Here is a 4,910-nt window from a genome sequence, read left to right on the forward strand (position 1 = left end):
CCGCCATTGGTCCGTTGGGGCGCGCGTTACCGGTACGTCACGCGCCGCGGGACTCTCGACGGGGGCGATGTTGTGACGCACAAGGCTCGGAGGGCCAATTCGAGGCCCCTGGACTCCTGTTACCTCGCTGTGTACGCGAGTAACCCCGGACCCTGGATTCGGTCGCTTTGGCAACGGGTCACAGCATCAGGAGAGCAGTGAGGATGGAGCGGAGGATGGGGCACCGTCTGCTGGGCGGCTTGAAAAATGCAAAAATTCCAGATAGAGAGCAAACCTTTTTTTTTTTTTTTTCTTTTTAACTGTCTCATATTACTGTGTTTTAAAAAAGCTTTTAATATAAATATGTTTAGCATAAGTACGTCCCAGAATAGGATGGCCAGATTTAGCAAAGTACAGGACTCCCAATTAGACTGATTTTTCAGATAACAATAATTTTTTTAGTATTAGTTTCATATTTAATATATTTTAAAAACATTTTAATATAAATATATTAGTATAAATAATTTTCAGTGTAACTATGTCCCATAGTATGTGTCCCGTAGAAGGGTTGCCCGATTCAGTTAAAAAAAAAAAAAATGCAGAAGGCCCAGTTAAATTTAAATCCCAGATAAACAAGAAAATATTTTATTTTATTTTTTGAACTTCAAGAATTTATTTAAACAAGAAAGCTGTCAATTTGAACAGGAGGGAAAAAGGAAATTTATTTAAAAAAAAAAAAAAAGAAAGAAAGAAAACATCTACAGGAAAATAGCCAAAGGCACACAGCTCATGTCGTGCCTTCCCGGAGCAGAGGAGCGGTCAGGAAGGCAGCCCGCAGCACTTGGGGTTGACCGGGGCGCTCCGCACACACTTCAGCTTCCTGAGTCCCACCGTTCACCATACAAGGTGCTGCTCCAAGTGTACCAAACCCCAGTCAAAAACAGCGTCTCAGGTCTGAGAGCACGTACAGGTGCGCTTAGATGGCTTCACGACGTGGGTGCCTGCGACCTCGGTCTCTGTGGGAGGACAAAAGCGTCCACCAAGTGGTGCCTCCGCATGAGGGCCACCGACCCCAGGAGCCACCCCGCGAAGGCTGCAAGAGTGAACGGTGAGCCAGAGGGGCACCGAGTGACAGCGAAAAGGCACGAGTCCCTGTCCAAGTCGGTCACTTCTGTGATGGTTCGCTTAGTGTTTTTCTACTTAACAAAATCAAGGAGGTCAACTGGATTTATCTTACAGTTCACGTTCTGGGTTGTTAACGGAAAACACTTAGTACAGAACAGCTGTTCTCATGTTTAGTGATTTTTAAAAATCACTGGCTCATAAAAGTTTCTTCCAATAGATCAGAGTCTATAAAACAGCGAGACTTTCACCAAGAATCCCATATATAGGTGTAACTCACGGATAGGTTGTTCCTACTGCGGTGGCCAGTAATACTGTTTGAGGTCACGAAATCAGCCTCCCACGATAAACACTTCACTCTGGGTGAAGACTGAATATTGAAAGACACAGTTGCACGGTCAGATAGAGCAGCGGCGATCTCAGGTTTTCAGCGGGAAGCACCCCAGTGGTTCTCAAGAGTCCTCCTCTTCCTCTTTAATTTCGGAAATTCTGTCTATAGATTTAACGGTTTCAGCAACAAGATTCAACGTTTCGGCTGCGGAAACCAGCTGCTTTATGGAAGCGCGCGGTCACGCGCGGAGGCTCTGCAAGACCACGTCAGCGTGGCTGCCGCCTCACCGTCCCACCGCCCCACCGTCGGGCTTCGTTCTCACGCTGAAGGTTGCAGACCTGGGCCTGGAGCAAACCGATTTCCTGTTTCAGTTTCATGACGTGATTTTCTGCCTTTACAGCCCGTTTGGTCGTCAGCTCCAGGTTCTGTTCCACCTGCTGCACCACCGACTCCAGGTCGTGGTAGGCGTTCTCCTCCTCGACCATTTCTGCTTCTAATTTACGCTCAAGTGTTGTCACCGTTTCTGTTTGCGTTTCAGAGAAGCTCTGAACCTCATTCAGCTTTCTTCTTAGCTTAGAATTTTCGTCGTTCAGGTGCTGGTCTCCCAGGGACTCTCTGTGAGCCTCGAAGTCTGTGCCAGGACTCCCTGCCGGAGATGGCAGAGAGACACACGACTCGGTGTCACTCACTGTCCCCGGGGGCAGAGACGCGGGCCCAGCCAACTCCGGTGGAGAAAAGGGAACGGTAAGTGCCACAGAGCGATGTGCTGGCGGTGACCCTGGAGGAGTGCGTCTGCTCCACAGCGGATGGCAGGCCGGCCCCGCTCCACCCGTGGTCCTCGTCCTCCTCGTCCAGGACGTCGCCAGCCCCTGCCGGGTCTTCGAAAAACAGCCGCTGGTATTCCAGGCCATAGCCGACGGTTTGGGAGTCGTGGTCGCGATCCACGGAGTGCCTCGAGGCGTCGTTTGAGTAAGTCCTGCTGCCGGCTGTGTCCTCTTTTGACAGGCCGAGGTTCTTGGTTTTCAGGAACTCTTTAAAGGAGAAAGGATTTGCTTCGTCAAGATCTTCAAGTTTATCACATCGACAGTCCCGTCGGAGGTCGCAGCGGACCCCGCGGGGCTGGCCCTGCCTAGCCCGGCAGCGGCGGCGCCACGGCCCCGTCTCCGTCCCTCCGAGCCTCCTGCCATAGCTTCCGCTCCGGGCGCCAGAAGCCAAGAAACGCCTTTTAGTATTAGTGTTCCAGATTTACTATAATTAAAATTGTTTTTATATATGTAATTTTTAATACATATATGTTTACAATATAAGTATGTGCCATAACAGCTGCAAAATTTAACGAAAATACAGGACAACACATAGTTAAATTTGAATTTCAGATAAATGATGAATAATTGTTAGTATAAATAGTCCCAATAGTATATTTGAGTCATGTTAGTTACTAAATGTTATATTAAATACTAATAATATATTTTGTTATAATTATGTCCCAACATATATTTGGAACATATTTATACTGAAGTCTAATATCAAATCCTCTCCTAAATATTAATGGTATTTTATAGTATAAGTACATTCCAATAGTATAGTTGGAACATATATTAAAAAATTATTCATTTTTTCTCTGAAATTCAGATGGGGGTGAGGTAAAGATTCAAGGAGGCTCGGCTGCTCTGGGACTGAAGTCGGGGTGGCTGGAACTGCCCAATCCCAAGAGGAGGAAGCAGGAGAGTGTGAACTGATGAAGGAGATGAGGACCTCACCCTTAGGGACGAGGGACTGAGTGCCATGTATCTGAGGCCAAGTGGATACCCCATTCTGATGAAGCTCCCCCAGAAAGTTTTATAAGTGAGCCGTGGCATTGGTCCCTGAAGCCGATGCTGATTTAGGCTCTGGGAACAGGACTCCAACTGGGGAGTTAGGCTGAGTTAGGATTTACAACCTAACTCCGTAATTGGAGAGGAAGGGAATAAAAGTAGGCAGCTGGGCAGGATGGGATGTGACCTAAGCGATAAGAAAGACCATAAAACAGTCCATAAGTTCCGGGGATAAGAGATGTTATCTCAACATATATTTATGAAATGTCTTTACAGGATAAAAACCAGAACTTTCACATCCTTCTGAATGTGCTGATCAGAGGTAAACTGTAAGAAGGAATAGATTGCTAAGAGCTGGAAGACTGATAGCAAGAACTGAAAGCGGCTTCTGTGTTCTCTGAGATCCTGCTTCTTTGTCCTTGGAGACTCAGCCAATCAGAACTGTCCACCAACTATGCGCACAGCCTCTTTCCCAACCCCCGACCCTTTTCTTTTAAAAGCCCTTGCATGTCGGCTGTTGGGGAAAATGGGGTTTATCTGAGTGTTAGCTGCCTGATCTCCATTAGATGGCCTCGTAATTAAAGCTTTATTCTTCTCACTGCAACTTGGTGTCAGTGTTTTGGCTTTATCTGCATATTGGGTGAATGACCCAAGTTTGGTTCTATTACACATCCACTGGACAGCTGTTTATTGAGTGTCTGCATGTACCATGTGTTGTCTTGGCACTAGGGGAGGGAGCACATCAGTGAGTAAGACTGACATGGCTTTGGCCCTTCAGGAGCCCATGGTTCTGCAGGCACAAACCAGTAAATAAAACAGACACTTGCTGGAAGTACAAGTGTCTGGAAGAAAGTAAAACTGTGCCTGGAAATAGAAAGTCCCAGGAGTGGCAGGGATGGCTGCCCTTAGTTGGGTGGTCAGTGTGTGCCTCCACATCATTGCCTGCTGCTGGTCCCTTTAGTGTTGTGCAGGAGTGCCCCCTACACATAAAAGCCACAGGTGGGAAAACAAAATGAGGGTGCTAGGGGCTTATTATTTTCCTTGCTGTAAATTAGACAGTTGTAATAACATGGGTCCCCTGGTTCATGTTCTTGGTAGCTGAAATTGGCCTGGTCCTTTGGGGCAGTGAAGGCTCAGAGTTTATAACTCTGCTACCACTTGGGAACTTGCCCTTAAGAAAACAGTGACAATCTGTTTCTAGAGTCGAGATGAAAAACATCATAAGCCACCTGAACTCTAGATCTATTGGGGGGCAGCCTGGCACCAGGCAGAAGTTTCCTAAATTTTTGTAAGCAGCAGAAATCTTTGTCCCAAATAGAATTTTACTCAAAACCCCAACTTAAAAAAATAAATCAGCTAAAAGTAGAACTCTTGTGGTTGCCAGGGGCTAGAAGAAGGGAGAATACGGATTCTTTTTGGGATGATGAAAGTGTTCTGGAATTAGATTGTGGTGATGGTTGAACCATACTGAGAATATACTAAAAACTACTGAACTGTAGACTTTAAAAGTTGAATTTTATGCTATGTAAATTATATCAATAAAAATGTTATTTAAAAAATGCAGAACTATTCAGGCTGAAGCAGGTGAGGAAGACCCCGAGTGCCAGTTTAAAGGACCCCTCTTTAAACCTCTTTAAAGGAGGACCTCATATGGCCTCATCACA

At 46.2% G+C, this 4,910-nt stretch overlaps 1 pseudogene; it reads right to left on the bottom strand.

Moving 5' to 3' along the window:
• Positions 1 to 1,553: 1,553 nt before the first annotated feature.
• LOC103590090 lies at positions 1,554 to 3,246 on the bottom strand (annotated as a pseudogene).
• Between the last annotated feature and the right edge of the window lie 1,664 nt (positions 3,247 to 4,910).

The sequence above is a fragment of the Galeopterus variegatus genome, unplaced genomic scaffold (assembly GCF_000696425.1).
Source record: "Galeopterus variegatus unplaced genomic scaffold, G_variegatus-3.0.2 Scaffold764, whole genome shotgun sequence".
Taxonomy (NCBI): domain Eukaryota; kingdom Metazoa; phylum Chordata; class Mammalia; order Dermoptera; family Cynocephalidae; genus Galeopterus; species Galeopterus variegatus.